The 8,631-nt window shown below is 41.0% G+C and overlaps 1 pseudogene across 1 annotated transcript; it reads left to right on the top strand.

Annotated features, from left to right (window-relative positions):
• The first annotated feature begins 441 nt into the window (after positions 1-441).
• On the top strand, positions 442-874 carry LOC311582495 (large ribosomal subunit protein eL29-like; annotated as a pseudogene). Its single transcript has one exon. The product of its transcript is annotated as a large ribosomal subunit protein eL29-like (transcript).
• Positions 875-8,631: the final 7,757 nt, after the last annotated feature.

The following is an 8,631-nucleotide window of genomic DNA, read 5'->3' as shown; positions in this document are numbered from 1 at the left end:
ATACTACCTGAGATTTACTGTCTTTCTTTTTATGCATCAACTCACCAGTGAGGGTTCAGGTTGAAGTTTATGAATAAGGCAGTTCACTATTTTTGTTTGTTTGTTTGTTTTGTTCCACTCTCATATTTACATTTAGAGATCTAAAGTGAAGGTATTGTCTTTTAGAACTCTTACCATGTATGTGGACAATCACTTATTAATATACTTCAATTGGAGAACTGGGTTTGGTTTCTCCAATTGAAACTTTCTATTTGTTCTTGCTGAAGCATGGGGTTTCTTCCATTGTGATCAAATGGCCACTGATATTTTCCTTCTGAACTATTGTTTCTGTTTAAAGGGCATCTATCAAGCTAGAGAGATGGTTCAGTGATTAAGAATCCTTGTTGAGCTCTTACTCTTCTGGTCCGAGGCACTGTGGGATCCACGGGTTACTGGGCAGACATGGCCAAGTCCAAGAACCACACCACACACAACCAGTCCCACAAATGGCACAGAATGGTATCAAGAAACCCGGCTCAACTTGGGTTGACCCCAAGTTTCTGAGGAACATGCGCTTTGCCAGAAAGCACAAGAAAGTACTGAAGAAGGTGCAGGCAAATGATGCCAAGGCAATGAGTGCCATTAAGGCCCTTGTGAAGCCTAAGGCTGTTAAGCCCAAGACTCCAAAGGGCCCCAGCCACAAACTCAGCTGCCTTGCTTTCATCGCTCATCCCAAGCTTGGGAAGAAGATTCGAAGTTACATGGCTAAGGGTCGTAGGCTCTACCAAAGGCCGAGGTGCAAACCAAGGCAGCGGCTGCAGCTCCAGCTAAGGCCCAGGCTTTGGCCCCAGCTCAGGCTCCGAAGGGTGCCCAGGCCTCTGTTAAGGCCCTGTAAGGTGCCAGTGTGAAGACAGATGGACTGGTGTTACACACCTACCTACACACTATTTATAGATGACCAGTGTCCTATGATGTTTTTACAAATAAACCAAGAGGCAAGATGTGTTTAAAAAAAAAAAAAAGAGTGCTTGTTGCAATCTGGCTCAGGGGGGTCCTGCGGAAACTGATGCATCAAACAAGGACCATGCATGGAGAGGACCTAGGCCCCCTGCTCAGATGTAGTGGATAGGCAGCCCAGTCTCCACAGGGGTCCCCTAGTATGGGGAGCAGGGTTTGTCTCTGCCATGGACTCTGTAGCAGGCTCTTCAATCTCTTCCTCCTGGTGGGGTGCCTTACCAGTCCACAGAGGAAGAGGATGCAGACAGTCCTCATGAGACTTGGTAGGCTGGGGTCAGTTGATAGGGGAAAATGGCTCTCCCCTCTTTGAGGACGAGGGGAGGGGGTATTGGGGGGAAAGAAGGAGGGAGGGTGTGACTAGGAGGCGAGGAGAGGAGGGGGCTATGATTGAGATGTAAAGTGAATAGATTTATAAAAACAAATTTAAATAAATGCCTGTGCTTTTAAGTGGAACACAGAAAAAGAATGTTTGACTAAGAATGGGCCCCATCAGCTCACAGACTTGAATGTGCAGTCATGAGGGAATAGCATGACTTTAGAAGGATTTGAAGGTGTGGTCTTGTTGGAGCCTTGGGCTTTATGGGGTCAAGGGTCTAATGCCAGGACCAGTTTCTTGTTCTTCCTGTTGTCTATTGATCTGGTTGCTTAATTTTTAGCTCCTTCTCTAGCATCTGCCTGAATGCCACTGTGCTTCCTGGCATGATGCTAATGAACTAAAGCCCTGAAACTGTAAACAAGGCCCAATTAAATGATTTATTTTATAAGTAAGGGATAAAAAGAACACTGGTTGCTCCTGTAGAGGACTTGGGTTCAGTTCCTAGCACACATACGGTGGCCCACAATCGTCCAGGGGATGCAATCCGCTTTGCTGACCTTCATTCACAAGCACACATGCAGGCAAAGCACTCATATACATAAAATAAGTAATCTGAAGACATTTGAAAGATATACAGCTTTTCCCTAACATAAAGTGACACTGTGAATTCTGTAACATTCAGGTGACAATGTATTGCTTGCTCTTATTATAAAGATTCTCCACTTAATTCAGAAGTACATGTTTTTTTCCTTCATCAACAATGCTGTTCTATATCACGGATGTACAAAAATTTTTCTGTCTTCAACAAACTGCCTAAAGCAGTGCCTACTGTGAGCTCATTGGGCTCAGTTTCTTTTTTACGAAGTTCTAATACAGACCTTAAAATTTTTGTTTCTAGGTGGAAGAACAAGCTCTCTCTTCTCAGTGTTTCCTTAACCAGATACATAATTAGCTGCAGTTCGATGCTACAGGAGCGTAAACTGTTCATTGGGAGCACAACTGTTGTCATCTAAAGTCCTGTCACAAAGTGCAAAGAGGACACTTTCAGAAAGACGAGGAGGAGCTGAGTGTTGTCAGTAATTGTAAAGGAATAAAGCCATGTGGATGCAGGCAGCAGCAAGGCTGCCAAAGCTGGAGTACCTGGCTGGGCTTTGCAGGACAGGAATACAATACTCTCACTAAGACGCACTTTATAGAGTCCAATTGGCAGCCAAGGAAAACAGCTTTTGGAGCTTTCGGGTGCCCATAAACAGCTAGATGAATGCAAGGAAGCCAAAACCAGGGATGAGTGGGGTATTTAAATGCTCAGCTTGCTCAGCTGCTGCCGAGTCCTCCCTCCACACAGATGCACTGACATGGGAATATGAGCAACGCCCTACGTGTGTGATTTATGGAAACTCTGTACACGAGAGCTGAACAGGGAAAGTGAACAGAGCACTCTGCTTGCCAGTTGTCCTATAATAATTTAGGAAAAAACCAGTCTGGTTCACTTTTCCAAGGTGATCACGTAGCATGATACATAAAGAGAGGAGACCAGACCAGTCCAGGACTGCCCACAACTTAATGGTCACTCAAGCGCTAGGTGACAACTGCTGGCTGATAAGCCAGTTCAAGCATTTTCCCAGCTAAGATGCTTCATAACCTTTGCCAAGAGAAAAGGGAATGTGACAGTAAGTAGTAAAGTGATAAAAGACAGACACGAGTGGAAAAATATTTTATCAAGAAAGATAAAATAGAGAAATTACATAAATATGATAACAGGACAACAAAGACTATTTTATAGGAAAAACTCTGTAATGTTGGCCAGCCATTAAGGAGAAATGAGCAAAAAGCAAATGGGTTGTATTTCAAACACATACCATCCCAGTGAGCGGCAGTCACATTTTACTACCCCAGTCACATTTTTTGACCAATGCTATAAAATTTGCAAAAATTCAAAGAAAAACATAGGATTTACATCTTTCTTTTTAGCTTCAGATTTGAAATGGATTTTATGGTTAACTATTCAATAAAAAGTTTTTGAAATGTTTGAATCATTTATAGCTTTTTAGGAAGCCACACTGTTTATAAGCAAGGCGTTCCCTATGGCGGCTGTCAGCCTTGCTGGATAATCCTCACATGTTTTTAATAGGAAGAATTTGTGCTGGGATACTTCAATAATTATTATGTTTAAATAGCATGTAGTGATTGGAATGGTCTCTGTAGGGCTTCTTGGATTATAAATTGTGAATGTGTTTTGTGATACAGAGACTTGCTTCTTTACGATAAGTGACTTCTACTTGCAATTATTTCATTTGATTTGACTTCTGATGTTAGGACCCAAACTGGGTACAAGGTTTCATAAACATAATTGAAATTATTTTCTCTAAGTCTTTCCTTGTCTATCTTTTGTTCACTGTAGAGTACTTTGGTCAAAAAAGGTAGCCAAGAGGAACTTGGATTCTGGCTATTAAGTGGAAAGTTATTGGTTTTTTTGTTTGTTTGTTTTTGTTTTTGTTTTTTTTTTTTTAAAGCAGGCATTAACTAAAAGTCAGGACAGTAATCCTACTACCTTGCATAAATAATATAAATTCAAAGGATTGCTGCATTTCACAGTGATTTGCCATCATTCCTTTGTAGGTTGAAAAGAGTGATAGAAACATAAATTTAAAACAACAACAACAACAACAACAGCAACAACAACAAAACAGAATTCATCGGGTGTCTTTAGAAATGTTTCCCGACTCCGAACTGTTGTCATCGCCTAAGGAATAATTTCTGGGTTTTGGCATTTTTCTAAGTGGCTAACAGCCATTAGTCAAAACTTCACCAGAGAGCTTGTTCTGGAGTTGCATACTGCAGGGTCTTTTGAGTTCTTCAGGAAGAGCCTGCGGTCAGTGCGCATGTCTCGATGCGTCCATTTGCTTCTGTGCACAGTTGTCCTGAAACAAAAGCCAAAGTGCACTGACCCTGCTCACAATAATGAACACACTGAAGAAGTTTTATTTGCATTTGACATTGTGTAAACTTTTGTCTTTCAAATTAACTAAGTGGAATAAGATGAAATTGCAATTTATGCAGCATTAAGTGATCTGTACATGGTGTGAGGAAAAGATTAATGTTAATTCAAAAACTTGAAATCTTATGAAGGCGTCTCAGATTTTATTAGTCTTGAGGAGAACCTGTTATTCTCTTCTGACCTGGGGTCAACTACTCTAAGCTATGTAGGCAGTGGATTTTCACGTAATGTGTAAATGTGAAGTTTTTAGAAACCTGAAAATTGCTAAAGTTAAAAGTGGAGTGCACCTGACTCCAGCTATCCCATGTATTTGCAAATATATCTGCTTTCCGGACCCTCTGCCTCTTTTTAAAAAATATTTTATTAATTTATTCATATTACATCTCAACTGTTATCCCATCCCTTTTATCCTCCCATTCCTCCCTCCCTCCCATTTTCCCCTTACTCCTCTCCCCTATGACTGTGACTGAGGGGAACCTCCTCCCCCTGTATATGCTCATAGGGTATCAAGTCTCTTCTTGGTAGCCTGCTATCCTTCTCTGAGTGCCACCAGGCCTCCCCATCCAGGGGACGTGGTCAAATATGGGGCACCAGAGTTTGTGTGCAAGTCAGACCCCACTCTCCCTTTGCCTCTTTTTTTACTTTCCGCCTTTTCCAACACCCTTAGTGGCTTCAGAGACAACCACACACCACTCTGGGATGCAGAAGCTTCTGAGGTCTTTGAGAGGGAGGGCACTTTATCTATTCAAGAACCTCAGTCTCCTCATCAGGAAAGGCAATGAGCTGAGTTGGAAATATTTCCAAGAAAGGATTCCTGAAAGGGCAGAGCTGTCTGTTGAAGGGGAAGATAAATACGAGAGCAGATTTGCTGACCCAGAGAGTGCTGACCCTGCCTGAGATTAGTTTCTGTAAGGATGAAATCTTGACAATGTTATAGCTGTGTTTAGAGCAAGGAAATAAATGTCAAAAAGGTTCTTTTGAAGTTGCTGCTTTCTTTTTCTAGCTTTAGAGTCAGGCACTATTTGAGGGTTGCCAGCAGTAGAACTGATGTTGAAGTCAAGATGAAAACACTTACCCTGCTTTTGATTAGTAGGGGTGTTGGGTGGTTTTTCCTCAGTGAGACATTGTTGCTAAGGTTGGTTGCTTGCATTCTGAATGGCCTCTACTACATCTCCTCTCTGCTCACAATCCAATTATTGGCAATGTTTATGTCTTGCTCAGTGAGTGCTCATCACTCACATGAGGTCACTTCAGCTCACAGTAATGACTGAAATCTTCTATTATTATTATTATTATTATTATTATTATTATTATTATTATTATTATTATTATATTAATTATATTTCAATCTACGATTGCTAATGTACATGACATTTGTTTTCTTGTTTTTGTTTTTGTTTTTTTGAAACAGGATTTCTCTTTGTAGCCCTGGCTATCCTGGACTCACTTTGTAGATCGGGCTAACCTTGAACTCACACAGATCTTCCTGTCTCTGCCTCCCAAGTGCTGGGATTAAAAGTGTGTCCCACCATGCCTGGCAACATTTGTCTTTCTTTGTGATTTTGTCCCTCAACCAAAAGGAAGAGTCTTTGTAGAAGTGTCAGGAAATATTTATAATTTCAGCTTCTGTAGTCAAAATTTCAGGGTTTGAATCAGGTCTTAGGCACTTTGATTTGGATCTTAAAGTTCATGCACTGGCAGGATATTGCTATTGCTTTTCGTTGCCTACCATGACCAAATGGTAAAACCCTGTTGCTGAAGACACCACACACTTTGGTTGCAGGGAGTAGGGAAATCAAGAGGAAACTGGACTGGAAGCAATCTCTCTATTAGCGTTTGGATGGTGATGCAGTATGCTGGAGGAGAAAAGTCATCAGTGGACTTATTCCATAGTGCATAATACAAAACAAACCTTCTAGGTGAGAATCGGTGGCTACTCGTACAATAGTGGCATGGCTGGTATAGAGGTAACCACTCACTGATTTCTGATTGGATTTGAATCTTCTCTACAGAAGAGAATTCATGTTTGGTACTGTGGTCCTGGACAGAAGCCCAGTGCTAAAGAGGTCATAGGCTCTAGCAGGGAACCTGCTACCTGCAACTGTTATTTTACTAAGTAGAAATAGTTTCAAACTGCCTTCTAAATAGTTATGTTTAGACCTATATTGCTGCTACTTTTACTGCACAACCATCAGCGAAGACATTCATAGTGATCAAAATGCCGAGGATAAGCACCATTGAGTGCTCATCTCTAAATAGGACACTTACATCAAATCCTGCCCCTCCCTGCTTTCCCAAGGCTTGGGGAGTATTGTAGAAGAGAGATTAGAAAGAAGATAAAAACCACTGGATTTCGAAGACCATTAAGAATTGCCTTTTTTTTTTCTGGAAATAACGGGCTTGCAAGACCCATGAATTCACAGCAGCTATGGTTACTTGTGCAAGATCTGTAGAACAAGCTGACAGACATGTTAGAACAGATAGGGAAAGAAAGAGTCATAGACCTCACTTCTAGCTGAGGAGCTGTGGGCAATTGATAGTTGATGACAACAGAGTAAGTAATTCTTCCTTAAGTATGCAAGCAGTACTAGTTAGATTCTATGATCATAAAACAAAAAGAATAGGACAATAAAGTGGGAGGGAGAAGTATTGGAGGAGTCTAGGGAGAATAGAAATGGGAGTTTGGGAAGATATGATCAAGACATTGTATACGTGTATAAAATTGTCGAAGAATAAATAGTAAGAATTTTAATAAAAAAACTCTTACACATTGAATAGTTGGTCTTTGGTTGATGTTTGGGGGCAGGTTGTAGGCACTTCAGTTGGTGAGGCCTAGTTGATACAGAGAAGGTCGTTTGGAACTTGACATGTATGTTGGGATCTCATTTCTTCTCTTTCTCTTTTCCCTTTCCCTATTTTTTCTTTGTGTACCACTATGCCATTAGTAGCTTTAAAATTATGTTACTATGTGTGCTTGTGTATATGGGTGCTTATGTGTTTGTAGAGGTTGGAAGCCGAGAGTGGCTGTCTCCCTCAGTAACTCTTGCTTCTTTTCCTTTCCTTTCTTTTCTTTTCTTTTCTTTTTTCTTTTCTTTCTTTTCTTTTCTTTTCTCATCCCCTCCCCCTTAAGAAAGGATATTTTGTTACACTTTGACCTTATCAGGTTCAGTAACTTTTGAGATGTCATTGCCCAGTGCAAATCAGATGGTTAAACATGACTTCAACCTGGAGAGATCCCAATAGGGTTGGTAAGGAAGATGGCATTCTTCCATACAAGCTGAATGGGGGGCATCTTCCCTCTTCCTTTTAAGAAAATTTTCTAATTATATGGTCAAGAATCTTAGTTGAAAAATGAGTCATCGGCTGTAATATTCATTCTTTATAAGAAGATAGGAAATACACCACAATCCACTAATCGCTCACTTCTAGTTTTAATTTGAACGTAGTCATGTAGCTTCCATAGGCAGTGTACAGAATCAATTAATTTTGGAACTCTTGTTATAAATGCGTCTGCTTTTTTTTCCCAACACAAAGAGGATTACTTACTTGGTCTACAAAATGATTTAGCTTAAATGCAGTGACTATCGCAGAGAACACCACTGCGGGTTATACGTTATTCAAAATAGTAGCTGGAAAGATGCCACTGTTATATAAACAAGTGGGAAAGCAGGAAGTTTCAGCTTTCAGTGCTCCCAGAGTGTATGCGCCTATAAAATGGTGCCCGCTTCCCTGTGACTAATGTTAATGCTGGTGGCCGAGGTTGCTGTGCACCAGGCATGCACAGTGTGCCACATGTGAACTGCCATGTTGAATCTGTGCAACACTATGAAGTAGATGGGATTCTTACCAGTGCTTTATGTAGTTATTCAGCTAGAAGGGGATATCACTGACATTTGAGCCCCGAGACGCCTGGATCCGAGTATATATACGTAGCTATTTTGCTGCGTTTTTGTGTAAACAGGAAGGTATAGTAAAATACTGCCTACAATGTTCCTGCCTGCTGATTACTGCTGTTAGCAGTGCTTTAACTGGCTGGCTCAACCTTTTATTTCTTCAAAGGACAAGGCCGTATTTTCATAACTAACCGCAGTTTCCAGAATTCCTATACTGTATATAAGAACCAGGCCATCCTACTGTTGCGTAATAGGTGGCAGCTGGGAAACACCCTGATTATGCCGCTACCTTCTATATTCTCTTTTCTGCTATTGATCTGCTGACATTGTGTATATTCAAAGTGCAATGGGAACTTTACCGAGAAAGGCTATAGGAGTGCGCTTATCTCACAGCACTGTTTCCCTGGCTATCCAGAACACAAAGCTAA

Source organism: Acomys minous (genome assembly GCF_964271855.1).
Source record: "Acomys minous genome assembly, chromosome: 14".
Lineage (NCBI taxonomy): Eukaryota > Metazoa > Chordata > Mammalia > Rodentia > Muridae > Acomys > Acomys minous.
The sequence above is the reverse complement of the archived record's forward strand: the minus strand, read 5'-3'. Positions and strand labels throughout refer to the sequence as shown.